The sequence below is a fragment of the Tupaia chinensis genome, unplaced genomic scaffold (assembly GCF_000334495.1).
Source record: "Tupaia chinensis unplaced genomic scaffold, TupChi_1.0 Scaffold000549_1, whole genome shotgun sequence".
Classification (NCBI taxonomy): Eukaryota; Metazoa; Chordata; class Mammalia; order Scandentia; family Tupaiidae; genus Tupaia; species Tupaia belangeri.
Window position 1 is genome coordinate 1533391 of NW_006160061.1, and position 24513 is coordinate 1557903.

Here is a 24513-nt window from a genome sequence, read left to right on the forward strand (position 1 = left end):
ATTTTTCCATTAATAGAAACCTCCTCTGAATCCTCTTTTTGTTTGCCACTCCCACGATGCAAGGATTATGACTCAGAACACACATACACAGTTGTACAAAACACAATTCACACAGAAAGCACCTGTACTTAACACAATGCACAAATACTTTTTATTCTATTACTACATTTCTTTTCTATATAAAGTTGTCACAAGATTACAACCTACTAAATTGATTCTAAGACACAATCTTGACCAACAGCTTAAAAGAAACTTTACTTTCTTTTTGTTTCTTCCATGAACAAGAACGAGTAGCATCCCTAAGAGGACGCCAAAGTTATCAACTATGGGCACACATACTTCTGGTGCACCCAGGGAAGTCTGCAGGCCAACACCTGGAACCTCGTGAGTGGGTACCCTTGCAGAGCATCATGCCCCACTACTATGCCAGCACCAGGCCCCAAACAGCACTTATGTCACTGTGACTGTATGTCACTTTAATACATAGTAGACCCTCCTAAAAGGAGCCTATATTGGAGGGCTTGCCTAAGGCTTTTATAGTTCCCAAAAGAACTTCTGTATTTGCAAGTTCCTTAAATTTTTATTTTTAAAACATTCTTTGTATATTATTTCTCTTAATCCCCACAACAGTACTTAATGTAAACACCACCATTTGCAACACTACAGATGGAGAACCAAGGTTCAAAAATGTCAAGCAACTTTCCCAAAGTTACAGAGGAACAAATCTGGGATGCACAGGCAAACTCTGAGATTGCAAATGAGACTCTAGAACCCCGCTTTAAAATAATGACACATGTCCACAATCTCTTATCCAGATTGCCTAGGGTCAGAGGTCTTCCAGAATTCACAATTTTTTCAGAATCTGGAAAGGTAATAAATGTAGTGTTTATGCCAGGCTCTCCATAACATTCACGGTGATATCTAGGGCAGCATCTCATAGTCAAAACATTAGAATTTCTGTGGCAAAATCCGAACATTCACAGCAAATGGGACAGGGACAGGCTGTAATTAGCTTCCTTTTAGCTGAGGCCAGTTTGGTGGCTAGGAAAGCTCAGGACTGATTAGACCCTGACAATTGAGAGAGTTAATTTGTTTAAAAAAAAAAAAAAAAGGAATATTTTTCATTGAAGTTTATAATCAGAAATATCAAGTATACCAAAAAGCACAAATTGAGACATAAGTGACCAAAGTGTTTTCACACACCCCAATTGGTCATTTGGAACAAGCTGATCTTTCATTAATAATCATTAGAAGGGATGGCACCTCATGGTACACCTCAGGACACTGTTGGGAGGTTTCTAATTCAGTAAAGTAAAATTATGATATATACATCTTCTTCCTAAAGCTTCTACTCTTTTAACATAGAAAGACTAGACTAATTTACTGAGCAATGAAATCACTCTGCTTGACCGCAATATAACATTCTTATACCATGACTTTGCATTTCAAAAGAACTTCCTATCTTTCCCTCTTCCTGAAGCCAGTGTACAACCTAGTCCTAGACTATAGAATAGATTTATTTGATCACCCATTCTCAGTGCTGCCTGAACTCTAGAATCCCCAGAGGAACTGTAAGAAATAACAACTCCTTCATAAAATTGTGATTCAGTCAGTGCAAGAGACAGCCTAACACTGGAATATTCCAAAGCTCCCTAGAGAGTGTCTACCATGCAGACACATTTCAGAAATGGTGAGTTAACATATACATTAAGATGGACTCCCTGTCTCAAAGGAAAGTCCTGGCAATGTTGTAAGAAATGAACACTATTTCCCGAATATCCTCATCATCCAGAACCCCAGACTAACTCATAACAGCCCTCCAAGTACATGAAATGGTTCCTATTTATAAATGCAGGGAGTGTGAGAAGGCAGGGTTAAAAGTTTCTAAATCTAACCACAAGGAAACAAATGTTGGCTCCAGCCCTCCAGTGGGCTGCTCCAGAACCAGACCCAGGCGCCTGACTCCCAACCCCCATGTGGATTATACTGAGAGCTCATTCTTTTGCTTATTTTGGTCCCTGGCTTTTTTAAGGCACCCTGCAGTCAAGCACTAGGTGCAGGAAACTAAAGCACTTTCTGGTAAATAATTTGGCTTTCTTTGTCAGGAAGAATAAATACATCTTACTTGCTCAATCTAAACAACCTCTCAACCCTCTGAGGATTGAAATGAGGGGCTGAACAGCCTCACTTTGTTTTGTAAAAAACTGATTTGAGTTGTATTTTCCAAAAGACAAAATGTGGTCCCAAATCACGAAGGGAGTTAAACTAATATTCCTTGACTGCGCAAACAGCAGAAAGGGCAAAATATGAGGCCAGCACAGATAAAACTAAGAAAATGAAAGTCTACAGGATTTTCCTGCTCTTTGCTTTTATAGCAAGGCTTTGAAAATTAAATCTTCCAAACAGCTGAAAATTAAATTCCTTGCCTCTTTAGACACGAAAGGGAGGTCTCTTATGTGAAGCCAAACATTCTCTAACACTGCTACAGAACAGAGCTCGTCATACCATGAGCGATCAAGAGCAAGGACAGTTAGGTGTTAGCTAAGGGGGACAATTGTTCGTTTTTAATTACAAATTAAGAGACGTGATTAAAGTAGCACACAATTACAAGTTCTCGCTCTGCTCCTTTCAAGTGAGCATTGTATCTACTCCTCTGCCTCCGGTTTCTCTGACTAAGTGTCGGAGGAACTACTTGATCCCTGAGTCCCCTATCCATGTAATAACCAGAACGCAGGCTATGGTCTCCTTCCTGGAACTGCATAGCACCATCAGATCACTTGGATTCCATAATACAATACAAAACCATATGGTCTGGAATGAAGCCTACAAAAGGAATCTAGAAGTGGCCCTGTGAGAAGACTGTATGATAGACCTTCATCAGAGGGACTGCGTACTAATTACGGCTGTAAGGGGGAATGGACTGATTAGGCGTATTTTTTCTTATAAAGTACACATTTATAGACAGTTTCTAATCTAAAAGAAAACAATGTTGTCTCCTTTTAGAGAGAAGCCTTTCATCCTTCCCAGCTCCTTCTCTACTTTCCCAAGACCTAAGAACTATGATTAGGTCATCAACCATGGTTGACAAATCGTTGACAGCAATCTTCCAATAATAATGGTTAATATTTATTGAGCAATTACTATAAAACATGCCCTGTGCTACAGGAGAAATATCGATCACCTGAGATTAAGAGACTTACTCAGTTCACATAGTGATTGAACATGCAGGAACAGAACCAAACCTGGTCTCTCCACTTCCTAAAGTATGTGCACTAATGTGGCATTATTCTGCCTCAACTATCACTTAGCTCTAACACAATCACCTTTGTTCTCTCTAAGAGGGGAGGAGTGAAAGACTATCTTTTAGGCTAAGAGTTACTCAAATCTCTTCGAAACTTAAGGCAATAATGCAGACACAAAGCAGAGAGCATTGGGGTAAGAAAGAAGAAAGAGATACTTAAATAAGACATTCATTTTCAAAAAGGCTTAATAGTAATACATTACTGGTAAATTCAGTGTTTCAGTTTAATGTCCAATTTCAAATCCAACGGCAGCTAACTTATCAAAATACCATACAAAGTCAAATGTAGGCTACCACAGATTTTCTTGTTTCTCTGTGATAGCATAAGGCCTCTTCATATCCTTAGGATGCAAACACTGCTCCCATTTTACAAAGGGGGAAACTGAAGAACTTTGACCTGCACTTACCAGAGAAAGACAAAAAGATGAAGAGATGGAAGAGGGGAAAGTACCCAAGTGGGTATGGTCACACCTCAACCTCTTCTTCATTCCTCCCTCCTTTTGAGATTTTGGGTATGCACACTCATGTGCCTGGCGTGTTTAACAAGTCAACAGGGCCGAAACTCAAACAGCACAGTCAGTCATAGAGATTCAGTTCTTTTAATCACCAGACCCTGAGACTAGTACAAACTTTGTTGTTATTTAAGGGAAAAAATTTATACAATCTGGGAAAAGTAGCAGAAAAAAAAAAAACATTAGAATATGTATTTCCTACTCTTCATTGCATGGATCAGTTGAGCACAGAATTTTAAACTGTTGGCCCTTCCAATGGAAATAGAAGGATACATGAGATTTACCATTTCCACCCCAGTTATAACTCCATGCCTGAGAGAGTATAGTTCAGCTCAGAAAATGTACAGAATGACAAAGAAATGACACTAGGAAAAAGAGTGCAGCCTTGAGGGCATGTAAACATTTAGGAAGCATGTAAGAAAAACGTAACAGCCAAGGAAGCTAGAGAAGAACAGTGGCAGGTAGACGTGAAAAAAGAAGGGGTGGTGACAACAGCCATGTGTCATTACTGGGACATGTGGTGTCCCAAGGCAACAAATACCCAACCCTGGTTAGACAAGCACTGACTCCCTCCTGGGTCTTACCCATGACGGCAGGAAAGCTGAAGCCACATGAACATGTAGGGCTCTGGAGTCCATGAGAACTGGTGAGCAACTGACGAGAAGGCAAAGAGGCTGGCAGGAGGTGTCAGGAGGGCTGCACACACTAAATTCCCAAGTCCCACTACGGGAAGGAAAAATGAATCAAGTACATCCATGTAATCCAGCTCATGGCAGGGGGTGGGAGGGAAAACACATCTTGACCAGGGCAGTAACTAGCTCATGTTAACTTTCTTCACTTCTATTTTATGCCATGATAATCAAATAGTCATTTATGGAAATCAAATGCTATAAAGCACTGTATATGTTACGCCAAGTCTATTATGCATCATCATTACTTCATTTATAGCCTCTGATAAGTACCAATTTCAACAAAAGTAACAGGTTCCATTAGCTCCCCCTGCTCCCAGCCAGCTCCCAGTTCCAAATCACCTACTTAATAACTATCTTCTGAGCACGTGCTTTAGCAAGGTATTGTTCTACAGGGGAGTATTCACATCTATGCTCCCGAACGCACCATCAGAAAGAATTATACTGTGAGCCACATATAGAATTAAATTTTCTAGTAGCTACATTAAAAAGTAAAAAGAAGTAAAAGTCACTTCAATTAACATTTTAGGTCTATTTGTTTCAAGGGTATCATTTCAACCTGTAACCAATATAAAATTTTTAATGAGATAATAGGAAAAAAGGATGCAAAATATGTTTGTGATATCCTGTGCATTATATAGTTATAGCACATGTGCTAAATTTTCATTAGATTTATGTTTAAATTTCATAAAATGTATGATTTTTAAAAATAGGTTCTCATACCCAAGTTGTTCTAACTTTTACACAAAAAAGTTCTCTAACAACTGAACATCCATTTCTATTTTAAATTAAGTAAAGTAAAATCTGAGGCCAAATGGCGGTGCAACAGTAAAAGGCAACACTCTGTGAGACTGATTCACATGCGAAGGTCCCATGTTCATGCATGGAAACCTCCCCGAATGTGCTGGGTGCCCTTGATCCAGGGCTGACTGATGCTAGAGACGAACTGCAGTGCCAAGACCCTATTTGGGGTGCTGTCTCCCTTATCTAGGGAAGAAAATTTTAAAATATATAATAAATTGAATTCAAATGTTTGCTCCTAGGTTTCACTAGCCACATTTCAAGTGCACCATAGCCAAACGAGGCTCGAGGTTCCTGTGCTGGACAATACAGTTCTAGATCCATACACATTAACTTCTGAGGAAACGAGGCAGAAATCTCATTGCACCAAGGGAATGTGTGTCTTAATCAAAGGCCTCAAGGGATATAGTATAATCAGAATTCTTAAGCGTCCCTCAAATAAAGGAATCGCTGCTAAATTGCAGCCATAACTCTCCTAGTTTTCTCATTCAGGGACTAAATCAATTCCTGGGATGATAATATGGTTAGCAATTTAGGACCAGCCATTCAGAAACAGACGTATGAGAGCTGAAGCCCAACTGCCTGGGTTGAAAACCTGATCCTATACTCCCTAGCAGGAAACTTAACCCCTCTGTGCCTTGGGTTCCTCTCTGGCAAAACAGAGGATGATGCAATGGTGACGGTCACAGTATCTACCTAACCAGGTGATGTTGACAAGTGAGTGAACTACAGCACGAAGAGTTTCGCCACATACTGTATTCACATTAAGAGCTCAACACATGAATGCTACTGGATTCATCAGCAATGCACTGGGACTGTTCTCTGAAAAAAGTGCTGCGTGCCTAAAACCCAATGTGTGTGCACACGCGCGTTGTGCATGCACTGGTCAAGTCCACAGCAAGCTCTCCATGAAGATGCCAAGCAGAATGATCTCTATACCAGTACTACCCCCCATCACAGTCACGCTCACACAGGCGGTTCTGTAGGCAGTATACATCATCAGAACAGGGTGTGTGGCATTAAAAACATGCAGTGGCCTACCCAGGCATGAGCCCTGGTACAGGCAGCAGCATTCACAGAGGACGAGCCCTGTTAACTGCTCGTGCAGGAAACAGACCGAGAAGGAGGCAGGAGAGTGGAGAGAAGTAGCAGTTACCAAACAAGACAGACCAAATTCCTGGTATAAGCACATATGGTCTTTATTAAGTTTGAGGAGTCTGGTTACATCTATTTTGAGATTTTTGTGCTTCACTTCAGTTTGCCAAAGGAATGACAATCCACCAAGAATTACTGATGAACAGGTTCGGCACGTAGAGGAACGTGTCAGCGCTCTTAGGAGAAAGGAATGAGGTGTTAGGGTGGACGGTTAAGAAACAAGATCCATGATTCCAGCACTGGGCTTACTCAGAGTGAAGGTAAGGGGGGTGTAAGCCGGGGAAGAAACAGGGAGGGTGAAGCTATGCACACTAAGGCTTGCCTCACTGTGACATAGCGCTGTCTCCCTCAGACCCCTGGCTATTAATAAAGCTACAGAAAGAGGGGAGATCCCTCCACGAGATCCAAACTTTAGGGACATATTCCAATCCAGCTGTCATGCAAGAAGAGAAGTGGCAGCTTCAGAGTACCAACCAAAATCCAAGAAAGGCAGGGATGGATCATTGTTACCCTCCCACCTACATGCTTCAAGGGGACTGCAGAAGACCCCAGTAGTTGAAAGAGGAAGAATACTTGCTCTAGAAAGTACTAAGGGGGAAACATATTCTATCATATTAATATAAGAACATGCAATGCTTTAGAGGTAATGAGTTCAGGAATAACACATTAGGGGCTGCCTATGCCATAATTGTTTCTCCCTGCCCCTCAATACTAAGGGAAACCTGAGGAGCTTATGAAAGAGGACACAGGAAGCCCAGTAGTAACAGAATGGCCTTTGCCACTTCCATTTCATGAGATGACTTCAGCTCTGCCCTTCAGAAGTGGCCCAAATTTTGTCTACCACCAACTAGAGGTGCTGAAACGGTGACTGGGTTAAGGGGGAAAGAAAAGATTTCCAGACACTTTTTTGAAATCTTGTCAATTTAAAAATAATTAGGAATTTTTTAAAAAAATAAAGTGTCACTAGTAGTGAAAAACGTTTTTGTCAAAAACAAGGTGGCACGCAGAGTGATGGTGAGTCACCCAGAGGCAGGCCCAGCTCAGACTCATCAGGAGTGTCTCCTCCATGCCAGCAGGCAGGTGGACACTCATGCATCCAGGTGAAGGTGTCAAATGATGGTGTTCAGAGTCCTCAACCAGGAAGTGTCGTGAGGTGTGCCAGACCCACAGATAGCTGACCTTGAACAACATGGGGACTGGGGCGCTGAGCCTTCTGCGCAGTCAAAATCTGCATATAACTTTGGATGCCCCAAAACTTAACTTCTACCAGCTTACTATTGGGTGGAAGTCTTACCAAAAACACCAACAGTCAGTAAACACATATTTTGTGTTATATGTATTATGCTTTATTCTTACAACGAGGACAGAAAAAACGTCATTGAAAAAATGGTAAGAGATAAATTTACAGTACCACACTGTATCTCCTAATATATTGGGGTTGAGGGGATGGCACAGATGTGGATGTGGATCCATGTTATCCAAAGGCCAACTACATATGCTCTTTGAGTCTCTCTCAATAACATTTCCCTTATTTGCATATTAGGAAGACACAGAAACAGCAAGGTCATCATATTAGTTAGGGTACAACCAGGAACAAACCCTAATTTCCCAAATCCTTGTCCAGTGTTATCTATCTCCAGCACTAAGCATCTTCTTGAAAATAACATGGGTCCAGTGAGTGGCATAGTGGTTAAGGAACTGAACTCCCACATGACTGACTAAATGGTTCAACTCCCAGACCCAGAGGCTTGAAATGCACGCTGGGCACATGTGCGTACATGCCCAAAATCCCAATAGGAAAATAAAGAAGGGATTGTGGCGTGGCCACCTCCCCGCCCAACCCCCATAGAGTGGTTTCTCACTTTCTCTGTCTCCGCATGTGCCCTATAAAAAGAAAGAAAAGAAAGTAAGAAAGGAAAGGAAAGGAAAGGAAAGGAAAGGAAAGGAAAGGACAAGGAGAAGGAAAAGAGAAAACCTTAATTTTCCGTTTAGCAAATTTCCCAGCAATCATTTCTGGTCCCTGTCACAAACTCTTATCTCCACCATAAACTGAGGCCATTATGAAGGATAGACTCATTATCCTGCCTGTATGTTGTTAAAGCAGAAAGAAACTTCCAGGGAATCTTTTTCCTTTGCTCTGAGTACAAGGTCACCGGTGACCTGGAGCAAGGGCATTAGGTACATATATTGACATCATTTCCCATGGAAGTAGCCTGATCTCTAAAGGAAAGCAAGTCCTTCCAGGGGACAATTCTGTGCCTTCTGTTTCCCACTCACACCAAGTGTTTAGCTTGAACAGGGAGATGACAGATGCACTGTCAAAATTTGCAATTATTACTGAGGTTTAAGTACAATATATCATTAAAGAAAAAGGAGCAAAAATAACCAGAATCCAGCACAACATTTGCACTCATCCAGGAGCCTTATTTGAGACAGTAAAGCAGCCCCTTCACTTCTCCCCTATCCTCCCTGGATTCTTTGCCATCCCTAAGTCTTTGCTCCACTTTAACCATGTTGCCCAAGTAACGTGCTGACCTGGACACCCCAGCAGATATTTCCAAAGCTGGCCAATTCAGCCTTCCTGCTTTCAGGCTCTTCTGAACCTACGACCTGCGGCATCTGTGACAGCACTTAATTTAGGTCTTACACCACGCTGTACTGTATTCCTCAACACACCAGGCTGTTTCACACCTCCGTGCTCTAGCACAGGGGATTCTTGCCTACAAAGACGTCCCACTGGTCTGAGGGGACACCTTTCCAAAGCTCCACTCAACTCTACTTCTCTACCCTCACAAAGAAGTAGACTCCTTGACTTTGTTGTGAGAATTTAGTACTCTCTGTGGGCTGGGAGCTCTTCCCAATTCCTGTTCTTGCTTCTATGATAACACAGGTTGAATATCCCTTACTGAAATGCTTGTGACCATAAGTATATAAAACTTTACATTTTTTCAGATTTTGTAATATTTACGCATACAGATTGAGGTATCCTAGGGTGGGACTCAAGCCTGAATGCAAACTTTACCTATGTTTCATATATACCTATACATCTGTGTATTACACATTTTGACTGTGACATGTCACAGGAGAGCAGGTGTGGGACCATTGACTTATGACACTATGTCAGCATTCAAAATGCTTCAGATATTTTAATTAGGGATGTTCAATCTGTACTGACTATCTACTGTATTACAAACCATGACTCAGTCCCTACTACATTGTAAATTGAGAGGGTGGTACTCCTAGTGTTTGCTAATCCCAGTACTCCCTGCACTTGGCAGAGGTGGGTTAGGTAACCAGCTTGCAAATAACATCATTCCCCAATTCTCCAGGCCTCCTAGGGCCAGGATTCAGAACAGTTTTTTGGTTTTTCCCACAAAGCCCTCCACTTTGCTAAGCACAAATGCCAAAGGCATGAACAGCAACAGCATGCTCACAGTAGCTTATTTCTCTGAGAAATAGGATAGGCACTCCCAGAGAGCCTTTAAGGAAAATGCTTTCAACCTCACCCAAATAGAGGATTTAGCGTCTGAGCCTCCTCCTCATGTACTGATCCGTTTCCACTTCATTTGTGCTAACTCATTTTACACTCAATCAAGTCTATACTATAAGCCAAGGTTATCCTCTGGGGCAAGGACAGTGAAATAGAAATTACAAAAGCTCATCAACAGACAAATGCCCAGAGGAATCTTCTTGAAAATGTCTTCTGCTCCCTTTTTCCCCAAACAATTTCTCTGGAGTAGGCACAGTTCAGGTCATCAAGGGGATGCATTCCCAAGGAGCTGCAGAGACCTTGAGAAGGACCACTCCTGGGAGAACAGTAGCCAACAAAAAAGATCTGAGTTGCACTTTTAGAAAAATAAGGCTCAAACAAGAATACGTGAAAGGCCAGCCAGAGGAATTAAGAATAACAAGACCCACCGTTCTACTTGTAGGTTCTACTGGTGGGAAAGCATAGAAAAAGAGGAGAGGATAAGGACCAGGCACACACACACATGTGAAAATTAACAGTCAAACAAGGCAAATACTTAATTCTAGGCTTAAAATAATTGTTTTTGAGAGGGAAGATCCAGAAAGACTAAAAACAACATTCAATTAGTTACTAACTAATTCAATTCAAATTAAATTGTCTCAACAGTACTAGTGTTTCTAGAATCTCTATTAGAAAAAGTGAGGGGCAGGGAATGGTAAAGCTTTCTGAAAGCCAATTTTGCATAGCAAGCTTGCTGCTCTTAAATTTGAGCCACATGAATAGCAATATTTTCTGAAGATGCTTTTCTTTTACTTAAGACTGGAGAAATACCCCCCATCTATGATAAGTCTAAACAGGGAACTTCGAAGTCACTGGTGAAATCCTGCCATCCTTCGGTACCAGTAACACGGAGCACAGTAAACATCCCATTAACGGAAAATTGCACTTGGGCCATAAGGCCATGATTTAGTTCTTTGGAACAGGTATGACCATGGGCTTTGGAGCAAAACCACCTTGATTCTAATCCCAGTTCTGTCTCTAATAAGATGTGTCACCTCAGGACCAGCAGTTAGCGTAATAGCTATGTCGCTGGACTCCCACGTAGTCGACCGCAGTTCAAGTCCCAGACCTGGTGGCTTAAACTCACGCCGGACGCGTGTGCGTGCGTGCCCGAGATCCTGAGAGGAAAACTGAGAAGGGATTGCAGCATGGGCATCTCTCCGGGGGGTGATTTCTCACTTTCTGTCTCTCTGTCTCTCTCTGTCTGTCTGGCAAGCACACGCGCCCTATAGCAAAAACCTCTCAAAAAAAAAAAAAAAAAAGACTTTGTCACCTTCACCACATGACTGAACCTTAATTTTTCTACCTAGAAGAAAGGATAATAAGCCCTCTCTCTCTGGGCTGTTGTGACGGGTTGAGTTAATTCATGTCTGCCAGATGAAAAGAGCTTAGCTTCTTAAAAAACTGAGAGCAAGAGAGCCAGCCCCAAGGCACAGTCGTTGAGAGAGCCAGATGCCACACTGCCAACCAGGCTCGAGTCCCGGCCCTGACCGTTTGAAAGGCACACCAGACCATATGTGCATGCCAAATGGAGGAGAGGGGATTGAGGCATGATCAGGGTCCACTGGGGATGCTTTCACCCTCTCTCTCTCCATCTTTGTCTCTCTATGGTAAGTACATGTACCATAGGTTCATTTAAAAAAATTTTTTTAATAAAATTAAAGAAACAAACATGAGAACGAGAGAGAGGAGGGGGGGTATTTTGGACATCATCTTGCCATGTGATCCTCCTGCCCCAGCTACCCAGTTAGTTAGGGCTGCATCACTGTGCCTAGCCTAATTAGGTTGGACTGGGAACCAAACCTGGAGCTCCCATGTGGCCTCAGCCACCACACAGAGGTGCTTTCCTACTTGCACCACCATCATTGGACCACAATTTTATTTTTATTATTACTTATAGAGGAGCAAGAAAATGTTCCTTCAGCTTTGTAAGCATTTCAGGGAGAGTACTGTTTGCAGAAGTATAAATGTTGGTCTCCCTTCCAAGGCAACAATATGTTCTTCACAATTCTTTTTGGTTGTAGACAGGCAAATTTGGTAAATCTGATCCTAATACCTAGAAATCTGATGGGCTAACTGGCTAGCTCAAGGTCACCAAGAGCATATGTTGTACCAGGAAAAGAACAGCGATCTCCCAACCCCAGCACAGTGCTCTTTAGAGGATCATGAATCTGTTGGACTACAAACATCCAATTGTTAACGAGATTTTTTTCCCTAAATATCAAAAGAAACATTCTTTATAAATCCAAGCACAAGGGCTCCATTATAAGGAGAGAGAAAACAAGCCATGAGTTTGGATGAGGCTGGGTACTCTATATTTCTCCAGTTATGTGGTGGCAGAAAGACAAGATCCAGGTTCAAGACAAGCCTCCACCTCTACTCCCAGCTTTGTGACCTTCTGCAAGTCAGCTAACCTATGAATCCTTGTGTTAGTTAAGGGAGATCGTGTCTGGTCTGGCTAATGTACAATCGGTAGATTACATCCGGTAATCTCAGGAACCTGGGAAGCACAAGGTACTCATTTGTTTCCTGCTCTGTTTGTGCTTATTCCTAGCAAATCTATGTCTGATACAAATAGCAAAGAAATCGACCTATGGAGAATTTACAATACTTGTGTAGATCAGTCTTCAAATTTGTAATATGCTGCCTGGGGAGCTTGGTTAAATCCCCGTGTCTAGGTCACCTCTACCAAAATGTTAGGGAGTGCCAGGCAAGCACAGGTCTTTTTGTACAATCCTCTGTAATTCTGGCATGCAGGCCTGTTTGAAAACCACTGTTCTTTGTTATTCCCCACTCAATAAGGCTGTTTTAATCCTCTCACTTCCTATACTAAGGGGGGTTCCTTTCTTCTTTCTTTTTTCTTTCCTTTTTTTTTTTTTTTTTGAGAAGTTTTTGCTATAGGGCCTGTGCGCTTGCCAGAAAGACAGAGACAGACAAAGAGACAGAAAGTGAGAAATCACACCCCCAGGGGGGATGGCCATACCACAATCCTTTCTTCTCCATTCTCCTCTCGGGATCTTGGACAGGCACGTACACGCACCCGGCGTGAGTTTAAGTCACCGGGTTCAAGACTCAAACCACGATCTGCTACATGGGAGTCCAACGACATAGCCATTATGCTAACTGCTGGTCCCTAAGGGTGGTTCCTTAATGAGATGCTAGTTTAACACAGTAACCACTGGCCCCATGTGTCTATTTAAATTGGAATTAAATAAAATTAAAGTCTAGCCCCTAGTTACACTTGCCACCTTTCAAGTGTTCAAAAGCCACAAGGGGCACATGGCTACTTTACTGGACTATGCCAATACAGAATGTTTTCAGCACAGAAGGTTCCATTAGTACTGATTTAGCCCATTCTTAATGACGCTATTGAAATGCACAGACATTCCTTTTGTAATTAAGTAATTAACTTTGTTATTCACCTTGAATTAGGTACTGAAGGTACATAAAGTCATCTCAGCATCCAAATCTGTATCATGCAATACACTAACCACCAGTCCCATGGGGCAATAAGCACCTGAAATATGGTTAGAGTGACCAAGAGACTGAATTTCTGTTGTTATTAGTTTCAAGATTTGTTTCTTTAATAAGCAAAGGGAGACAGGCACCTCCAGCAGGGTTTTATCACTGTGAGCGACCTCCAGCCTCATCCAGCCTGACCACAGGCAGGCACACACTCAATGTGCTCAGGGAAGTCTCTGGATGCAAACCCAGAACCTTCCCCTATGGGTCAACCTCAGAGTCCTACATATTCCTGCTATTCCAGTCGGCCCCATAACAGTAGTAACTTGAATCTTACATTAACTTTTACTAGAAGGACAAGCACTTGCCAGAGACAGATGACAGAGAAGGAAAAAAGCACTCCCCAATGGGGCATGCTCGCACTACTATCCCTTCTCCATTTCTCCATCCTGTGAACATGGGCACACCTGCACACACACCCAGTTTGTGTTTTAAGCCACTGGGGCTAGGATTCAGTCAAGTGTGGTCTGGCTCCCTTAACCACTAAGCAAAGGGTTGGTCCAACTGTAATTAATTTTTAAACTAAATTTTAAAACAGATGTTTAATTCAGTTCTTGAAAAACTCTGAGTATATCTGAAACAATATGTTATATGAATTGACTGTTCCAATTATACATTTTGAAATCTAAATACAGATCAAGTGTTTCCACGGAAAATTCAGCAGCTGCACAGCTGTGGTGGCACACAGGCTAAGACATTGTGCTCCACAGGTTAGGACCACCTGGGAAGTCCAGTTTAATTCCTGGTCCAATCTAAAGGCCAGGCACTTGTAATCCCAGCAACTTCGGGAGGCTGAGGCAGGAAGACCCCGAACTAAAGGCTGGCCTGGGCAACACAGCAAGGCCCTGTATTTAAAAATAAATAAAGTTGCTAGGGGGGTGTAGCACAGTGGGGTTCAGCCCTGTGCATAAGGGAGCCAGATCCCACATGACTGACGGTGGTTCGAGTCTCAGCCTGGCAGCTTTAAAACAAACTGAATGAGTGTGCATGTGTGTCTAGGACTCTTTCAGGATAGAGACATGGAGAAGAAAGAATGATGGCATGACTATGCCTTGTTAGAGAGTGTTTTCTCTTTCTTTTCTTTTTTTTCCTCTCTCTCTAGTGAGCACATGTACCCTCTGGCCAAAAAGAGGCCAGGTATGGTGGCTTGTACCTTTAGTCCTAGCTGGTAGGCTAGAAGGCGAATCATTACATGGAGCAACCCAGTCTTGAATGAAAAAGGAAGAGGGAGGGAGGGAGGGAAGGAAGGAACTGAGGGATGGAGGGAGAGAGGAGAAGAAAGAGGGGAGGGAGAAAATTTAGCATGGCATAGAGATTTGCTGTGGGAATAAATTACATACGAGATACTGAAGACTTTATCTAAAAATGAGTGTAAAATATCTCATTAGTAATTTTATCATGATTACATGTTGAAAATGATAAAAAAATGTTTGATGTACTGTGTTAAATAAAACATATTACTGAGAATTTCAAGATTTTTTTTTTTTTAATGTGGATACTGGAAAATTTAGTCAGTCAGTAATGTGGTTCACATAATATTTCTTTGGTACATCTCTATTCTAATTTGTCCTTTCTTTGAAGGCAAGGATCACATTTCTCTTACCCTCTATAGAGAGGGCAGTGTGAGCATAAAAAATATTAAACAAATATGGGCTTAATTTAATTCAGTACTAGGCCAAATACCTTGCTCATTTCCAAGTTCTGTTACACTGTAGTCAACTTTAGCTGTGAGATTTGTGACAGCTCACAAGTTTCCCTCCAGAAGAAATAAAATATGCAATAAGAACTGGAATGGCAATTTCCTTCAACCTCTCTTTTAATTTTCTCCAGCAGGGCACCATACCACATAATGGCTGCTAAAAAATATTCAAACATTTGAAACCAAATAAGTACATTAACCATCCACACTCCAATGTAGTTCTTTCTGCACATAGAGCACGTGCTATTCCTCGACCCTATTTACTGGTCCCATTTGGGTTTCTTCAATCAAATAACATGTTAGACCCTCACCACCACTGAAGGTGACACACCTACCAGCTATACAAATGAGACCACTGAAAAAAGAATATGAATTTTCACAGCTTTCTCGATTTGTAGAATATTTATATTTAACAGGCACATAGAGAACTAGTTTAAAATAAATCAAAGACAATTATTAAATTGCTAGTTCAGAGCCAGTCAGTGGCATGGTGGCTAAGGTGGCTGGATCCTACATGGCTGACTACATGGTTTGAGTCCTGGATCCAGTGGCTGGTGAAAACTGCTGGGTACATGTGGTTGCATACCCAAAATCCCAAAAGGAGGGAGAGAGGGGGGAAACAGAACTGTGGTATGACCAATCCCCTTGGGAGATGCCTCCTCTCTCTCCCTCCCTCCCTCCCTCCCTCTCTCCCTCTTTCCTTCTTTTCAACAAGCTTACACACTCTCTGGCAAATTTTCTAAAAAGTACTAGCATAATTCATCTTATAATAGCTCATCTTTTAACAAAATAAAATAATATTTGTAAATGTCTATATTTGGCGGCAAGAGAATTAGAAGAAACTTGTGGTGATTTCCAAGTCAAGTGTACGACCACTCCAACAGCTTCCACCCCAGCAACATATGTTACTTTTAGTACCTCTTCTTCTGTCCCATGGTAAACTCCTTTATGTAGTAGAGGTAGGGCCCTGTTATAACAGGAGTTTTAAAATAGGTGGTTGGTTATTTAAAGATATCTATGATAATAAATGTCATCCCTTTCTGCCATAAAGCTGACAGAAAATTAAGAGAAAGTACGAAGTTAAAAGAAACAGGAACGATTTCACTTAATAAGTCCATTAAGAAAGTTTTATTTTTATAAGATTTTAAAAAAACTGTGAAAAGATAAAAATTAATTTTGTAAAATACATACAAACATTCTGACTTAAACTCTCCAGGGAATCCAGAAAATAATGTAAAATAACAAAGACTCCATTGCAATCTTAACAAAAGCAGAAATCAAAATCATAGCATATTCATGAAAGGTCTCATTCCAAAAATGCTTGGTTCAGTGGGAATTCAGATGTTGAGTGTTCTTTGCATTCCAGTCATCAGAAAGAACTAGTTAATAGAACGAGCACTGAAAGTATAGGTCCCAAGAATTAGCCATCTTCCCTTTCTAAAAAATCTTTTCCACAACAACATCTCTCTTTTGATACTTTGCTTGGGTCCTTTAAAATAAGACAAGTAAACAAACAAGCAAAAATAAATAAATAAATAAATAATCTAAAAGGCATGGTGGTTTTGCCCTAATAACTGGTTATTTTCAAATCTCAAATGTACTGTTTGTCTTACTCTGTTCACCCCGACACACAGACTAGCCCTTTGCTTGCTTTTGAACTTTTACAACTCAACAGTTGGAAGTACAGGTGCAAATTTAACATGAACATTAAATAATTGTACTAATTATGATAAACTCCAAATGTGTTGGGCCAGCCCTGTAGCACAGTGTTTAAGAGCTGTGTACTGGAAGTCGGATTCCACATGGCTGACCACAGTTTGAATCCAGGCTCCAGTGGGAGATGCCTTAAGGCAGGGTTCTCTCTCTCTCTCTCTCTCTCTCTCTCTCTCTCTCTCTCTCTCTCTTTCACGCAAGTATACAAACCTTCTGGCAATTAAATTTAAAAAAAAAAAACCAAACCTCTAAATAGTAAAAACAGTCAATGTCACAGGAAATAAGGGGAAAGGATTCTGGTTTGGGAGGAACAAGGGCAGAATGGAGCAGGGATGGAGGAGAATGGCAAGCAGGTACAACCAATTAGGACCAAGTTCTTGTTCAGGACTAGGATGAGAAGGGATGATTAAGACCCTTCCTGTGAGGGGTCAGTAGTGGCATAATGGCTGGCATGCTGGACTCCCACATGACTGACTGTGGTTCTAGTTCTGGACCTGGTGGCTTGAAACTTATGCCAGACACATGTGCATGCATGCCCAAAATCCCAGGAGGAGAACAGAGAAGGAACTGTAGAATGGCCATCCCACCAGGGGGTGATTTCTCACTTTCCTTCTCACTATCTCTCTGTCTCTCTCCAGCAAACACACATGCCCTATTAAAAAAAAAAAAAAAAAGGAAATTTCCTGGAGAATGACCTGAGGCCTGGGCCAGGAGTGTCTCTGAATAAACAAATGATATAACAGAGAGCGCTATCTAGCCAAATATATTGTGGTATAAAAATGTAAAGGAAATTTAGGAGGCATACTCATCTGGGTTAGCAAACCACCAGCACAGCAGGAAGCACTAAGCACATTTTTTCTAGAAGCTAGAATTAAGCCCCCAAAGATATCCACATCCTAATCTCCAGAATCTGGGAATACATGTGAAGAAAGAGACTTTGCAAATATGATCAACATTAAGGACCCTTTGAGATGAGAAGACTATCGTACAATAGATGATGTGTGTAGGTCCAGTCTAATCTCCTCATAGGTAGAGAATCTTTCAAGACTGTGGCCAGAGAACCAGTGAGAAAGGAGCATGAAAAGGGCTTGTCCTGACATTACTGCTCTGAACATGGAGGAAGGGACCATGAACCAATGAATGGAGGTGGCCTCTAGAAACTGGAAATGGAGCCCCCCCCCAACACGTGCATCTCAGCCCCCAATGACACCATGTTGGACTTGACCTCCTGAGCTGAAAGATAATAAATCTGAATTATTTTATGCCGCTAAGTTATGAAGGGAGGTGGCCTCTAGAAACTGGAAATGGAGCCCCCCCCCCCAACACGTGCATCTCAGCCCAATGACACCATGTTGGACTTGACCTCCTGAGCTGAAAGATAATAAATCTGAATTATTTTATGCCGCTAAGTTTGTAGTATAGTAGCAACAGAAAACTAATACTCTTTTTTATTCCTTTTCTTTCTTACAAAAGCATTCTCCACTATATACTATGCTAACAGATCATAACAAAGAGTTAAAGAGATCTCTTGAGTTGACTGCAGACCCCCAACACTGTGTGGTGTCACTTGCCTTGGAGATTAAAGTCACAAGTGTGAAGGCAGTTAATCTTCAGTCTATTCAATATTCATCTAACATTAGCTTCACAGATTTATCCTTTAGCCTCACTTATCAGCTGAACACAATAGAAAGTCTTGGAGCAAACCCCTATCACTGCAATTATGGTAATATTTAGAAGCTATCTGTTTATAATTATCACCCTGTTGTAGGTTCCATGAAAAACTCCTGTATTCATTTTTGTTTTGCTACAACCTAGCACAGTCCCAGTCCATAGTAGATGCTCAATAAACTAATTAACGAGCAAGTCTTAGTTTCTCAAAATTTTCCTTTTATCATCTCCTTCTGAGCTCTCCAAATTCCTTATCCAAACTGATACATAACTTATTGCCCACAATGTTCCTCAATTTACTTCATGATATGTATCAAACTCTGTTTAATAGTTAACTCCATTCTACAGGCACTAAAAGCTACACATTATCACAACCATATATGGTGGCAAGTATAGAGTGTCACTCAAAGTATCTTTATAATGAAACTCCATCAAATGGCATTACCCATTAGCAAACACTTTCAAACCACTTACACTATTTCCCTCTAAAATATTTGTATTAAAGAAGAGTAAACTGAATACCATGCAGAAATGGGTTTCTTTTTTAAGTTTATTCACTTGTCTACAGGACAGAATATTTGTATGCATGTACTAGGTTGGGGATGGGGGGGGGAGGAACTTTTAATGGGGTTGCCAGGCAGCAATTCCCTTCCTGCAGTCCTCCAATTTGCCAGGATCCTGAGCACACGGGTACATGCCCAGAGTATTATTAGCCCAGCCTAGGGATCCAAACCTGACTGTGCCTTCAGGCTGGGCCAGCATAAATAGGTCTTGAATCAATCAGCACATCATAGTCTTCAGCGGCAAGAAGCCACTTAATCTAATTTATATACAACGTATGAAATTCAACATTCTGGTCGGCTTCTTGCTTCAACTGTTAGGTTACAAGAGCAGGGCACATATCCAGCAGGTGACGTGGGGGTTAAGGTGCTGGACCTCCACATGGTCGACCAATGTTTGGGCTGGAACCTGCAGGCTTAAAAATCATGCCAGGCACTTATGCATGTGTGCCCAAAACCCTGTGCATGTGTGCCTAAAACCTTGAGAAGAGAATGGAGAAGTGACTGTGGCATGCTCATCCACCGGGAAGTGACTTCTCACTTTCCCTCTCTCTCTCTCCAGCAAGCACACAACACTATGCAAAAATCTTAAAAGAGAGAGAGAGAGAGAGAGAGAGATCAGGGCACTCATTGATTTGACTTCTTCAAACCTTATTTCCCCAATCTATGATTCATAGAAATAAAAATATCAAAGGTTTTCTCAGGATAGATTTGATTAAAGTCAGAATTTGTTAAAGAACCTACATTTTCAGAGGGCTTAGATGGGGAAAGACAAATTTCCTGACCCTAGAAAAATTTTAAAAATTCTCTTTTTGCATTTATTAAATGTTCCACCTTTGCATTCGAATGCATTAATCAATAGCAAAGTTGCACTGGAACTTTGCTGGCATCACCCAAAGGAGAAGAATAAGATATAAAATGTATATTCCTATCACTACAAGTGTGGTAATATTTCAAAGCTTAATGTATTATATGTATCTTTACTTTGCTAGACTCTAGCACAGAATGCAGCCTCTAATCAATAACCAATAAATAAACAGGAGCTTTAGCAGTCCCCATCTCAATGTTGCTCACCCTTCAAAATGCCTTTAGAGTTTTGGCCTTGTTTTTAAACATGAGCTGCCTCTCCTGGGCACTTGCTGGAACTTTCCTCTTGCCTTTTCACTAGTGCTTTCTCTCCTTCTCTGTTGACTTACTTATTTTGCTAACACCCTCCTTTCCCTAAAAAGCCTTCATCTGATTTGATTCTATTTCCTTATTTGTTTGCTTTTCTCCCTGAGGCCTTGTTCCTCTTGCCTTTAAGTAGCCCCACCCCACCCCCACCCCTTTCAATTGCACTTTCCAGTCTGCTTCATTTCTTTCTTTTCGGACTGCCTTCTGGTACAGGGTTTCCCTCACCCTCCCCTCCCTTTCAGCCCTCTGTACAAAAGGAGAGCTGCCTCCCGCTCTGGGGATCCTCTTCTGAAGAGAAAACCTCTGAGGCAGGCTTTGAACATTACCAGGCCTTCATGTGGAAAAGCTTCTTCCTCTGTCTAGGGACTCCCCACAAAGGCCCGGGGACCCTCTCAATCATATCTCTACTTCAAAGAAAAGTATCTGGGGAGGGTTTTCCCCATGCACCTTCCGCTCAGGATGTGGGGCTCCTCCAGTGAGGCTGGGAGCTTCAGAGGAAGGACAGCTACAGGTGGCCCATGCTTTCCATTGCCTTTCCCTGACCAATTCAATAGCATTAAAGTCACCCTAGGTGCCCTCCTCGCGCACACTAATGCAAGTTCCAGTCGTGCAGTGGCCCTTGAAGACAGGGAGTGTGAGCTTAATGAAGAGCCCCTGGAATCTTCTTAGGCCCACAGTCTTTCACAGCCAGCCAGCAATGCAGCAAATATTTACCGTTGATAGCAGCATAAGACAAAGTCTGTAACCTGACATGGTCTCAAAAAAAACCTCTTAAATCAAAGATGAGCTTTTTCTGTGTCTTTTGCACTCTGCTTGTTACCTGTGATCTGGCAGGATTTTAACAGTTATTTTCAAGGGAAACATGACACCTTCCTAGAGACAGATTTTCAGCTTGATGTGCGAGCATTTTCACCTAGCTGTCTCCCAAGAACAAGTTGCAAGTCTAAAATCTCAAGTTTAATGCAAGAGGGAAAAGAGAGTAAGAGAATAATGCGAAGTTGCCATCTTTATCACTTTATTGCATATCCTTTTCCCAAGTGCCAAGAAAAAAAAAAAATCTATCACTTACTTTTTCAGTTTCTCTGCAACACAGCACCTGAACTACTTAAGCTCTCGGAGGTGATTTCATTTCATTATCCTCACTGTTCACATCTGTGAAATCTCGTCCACGGCTATAAGAGAGCAAGAGGGGCATGCATCGTGTCCAGTGAGGCTCCCGTGCCTCGTGTTTCTGTTACACAGAATCTTCTTTCACTTTCTGCTCAGCATGAGAGAGGCAGCAAAGGAACGATTACTTAGGACCTAAACTAGTGGACAACCCAAACAGGCAAGGCAGTCTGGATCTTCCCTTTCCCCACTCCTGGCTCCCACCTCATTTTCAAGAAAAGCAGCTAACTTAGAAGCAAAAAGAAGAGCTGAATTTTAACTCCTTTTGTTTCTCTCTCTAACAAAGAGATTAATAAGCAGTAAAAAAGCCAGAAGGCTGGGCAGCAGGGGAGATGAACAAAACGAACATTCTGGCAATCCATAAACTGGCGGGTCCCAGCTCTGAGACCAAGGGTGTACTTGGCCTGTACTCCTTCCCTGCCCCACCAAGCATTGATGAGGCCTAATAATTCACACTGCAAGCATAATGCAGAAAGCTCCTTCAAATATTTATATGAAGAGGACTTGTGAATAGGCTGCTCCTCATTAAGGAGTCTGCTCATGATCACACAGGGCCCAGGCAGCTAGGGCCTAGAATCCACGCCTGACCTTTCATTCAGCCGTATTTTCTTTCTGATCCAGCACCACACTGAGGCTAACCTCTGGTTTACACTGGGACTGAGAGACTGAAGAGCCAAACCCTGCTGTGTCCTCGGTGTGGGATTAACCACTAATTGCATCTTACCTGGCACAACAGCCTCCCCATCTGGCCCTGGACAAAGGTATGCAATGATGCCCTTGGCCCTTGGCATACCTGCCTCTCCAGCAAGAGCTGGTGGATTATTTCCCTCACACAGTTAAACTGACTCCTCACCTCCAAAACAGAGAGACGGTATATTCCTAAAGGCCCTTGTGGGGACTGTCTTAGCAGTTACCTTTGTCCCATTACCAAGGTGTTTTTAAAACTTTTTTTTTAATTCCTAGCAACCCACATTTATTTGTCTTCACAAAGAAATTTTTGCTCCTTCAACCCACAGCATAGTGGTTTCTACCCACAAAATTAAGGTGGCAGCCCTGACAAGCCTCCAATAATGACTTCAAGGGGAAAACCAGGCTGTGAGAGAAGACATAAGCAAGCTGTTGTCATTCTGACACGCTCCCAAAGGCAGGAGGGGAGTGTTAGGCATGGTAGTGGCTCAGGGCCTAGGTTCTCCCAGCTAAATAAAGCACACTCCTGAAAATCTGGTGTAAATGACTCGGAGTCTTCAGAATCTATCCCACAAGTCCCTCAGGGATGGAGAAAGGAAAAAGATTCTAATACCACAAGACAGTAAAGCAACAAATTTATTCACTTTGGAGTAAAAAGAGTGAAGAAAACAGGGAAACCATACTATTAGGTCAGGGTGACTGGGCCATTGCCCTGACTTCAGAAAGTACATGGGCATACAGATGAACAGCTCCAAAGACTGAAGATCAAGGCCAGGGAGACCACTGGCCAGGATCCTTTTGAGTTGGGAAATGCTTGTTTTTTTCTCTTTTCTCTACTTCGTGGTCCAATCTCTCCTGCTCCAGTTCTTTTCCCACCATCCACTCCAACCTTGTCCCATACAGACATGGGTTTGCTGGCAATGTGAGGCCACTTTCAGCTACAAATGAGTTTAGCCTGGAAAAACCATCCCATGGCTGTGCTTCTTCCATCTGAAAGTCTCTAAAAGCTACCTAATTATGTTAATGAACTGAGTTTACTCTAAAAGTCTAGAGTTTAAAAATGTGAACCAAGGTAGTTCACCTTAGAATCCTGGCTCTACCACTAACTATATAACGCTGGTCAAAACAGTCATCCTCTGTGCCTCAATCTCCTGACCCAGAAAATGGTGTAACAGTACCTCCATCAATTGGGTACAGATGAAATTAATTACTATGCATTAAAGAATAAATAAATAAGCACTCAATAAACCTGGGCCAAATACCTGGAGATGTGACTGATTTGAACATGAACACATACCCTAGATGCTTTGGAATAATATAAAAATGTATTTAAATAGATAAAAGTTTAAAGTCCAAAATTATTACCTCCAGCAAAATACAAGAGAAGACACAGCATTTTAGCAGCTGATCCCATAGTTTTCAAACTATTTTTAAATGCTGGAATATGTCATTCAACAACATCTTACTTCAAGCTCAAAAGACTGGACAGGCGTATAGCTGCTCTAACGGAAGGTATGAGAGGATGAAGGGGGACACAGACCTAGAGCCCAGTGACCTGGACAGTGGCAACATCCCAGGAGCTCATTTGAAAACCATGGCCATGGTCAACAGATACACAGAGAGGGGTACAGTCTGACAGTCTTGTCCTGTTTTTAAAGGTGAGAACAGTCAATGATTCCGAAGGATGCAGTGAACAGGGATGAGGATGAAGACAGTGAGGCCGGCTATGAGTTTTTATCTACACATAGAACTACCATTTGATCTGCCTGTGGATTTTTTAATGACTGTCTTTATTATAAAAGCTGCAACTCTTACATTAGTCTGTTTGCATTAAGTATTCACGCAATGAAAAGACTATAAATAGTCTCATTCAAACTCAAAGTTTCTTTCAAGTGGTATGAACCTCCTTATCCTAGGTTTTTCTCTTTTCTCTAGAAGCTAACAGCAGGTAATTTTAAACCTTCCAAAGAGTTATTTTAGGTGCAAACTGATTGGTCCTTCCCTGTAGAGAAGGCCATGCCATAAAACTAAGGATTGTTTCTGGGGAAGAGGTCAAGGGGAAATAAGAAAAAGAGAGAGAAACCTTAGATGGTTAATGAAGTCGGCAGGTATCTATTGGTGGTAGGAAAGTCCTGAAAAAGGATCTTAGAACCTAAGGGCTACCATGGATAGCAGGGAACAGGGAACAGCCCTACAGTCTGCTCCTGACACATAACCACAGATAAGCATGAAGATCACCCAGCTATCACTGGCGGGGAGGGGGCACTGTTCAGAACAGAAAAGCCAGAGGGAGAGAGAAAAAAACACCAGAGTTGGAAGGGAAGGAGAAGGAAAGGA

At 41.8% G+C, this 24513-nt stretch overlaps 1 protein-coding gene across 1 annotated transcript in view; it reads right to left on the reverse strand.

Annotated features, from left to right (window-relative positions):
- The window catches only part of FMNL2 (formin like 2), a gene marked incomplete in the record, with an annotated part of 348552 nt that overhangs the window by 201161 nt on the left and 122878 nt on the right, over positions 1 to 24513 (reverse strand).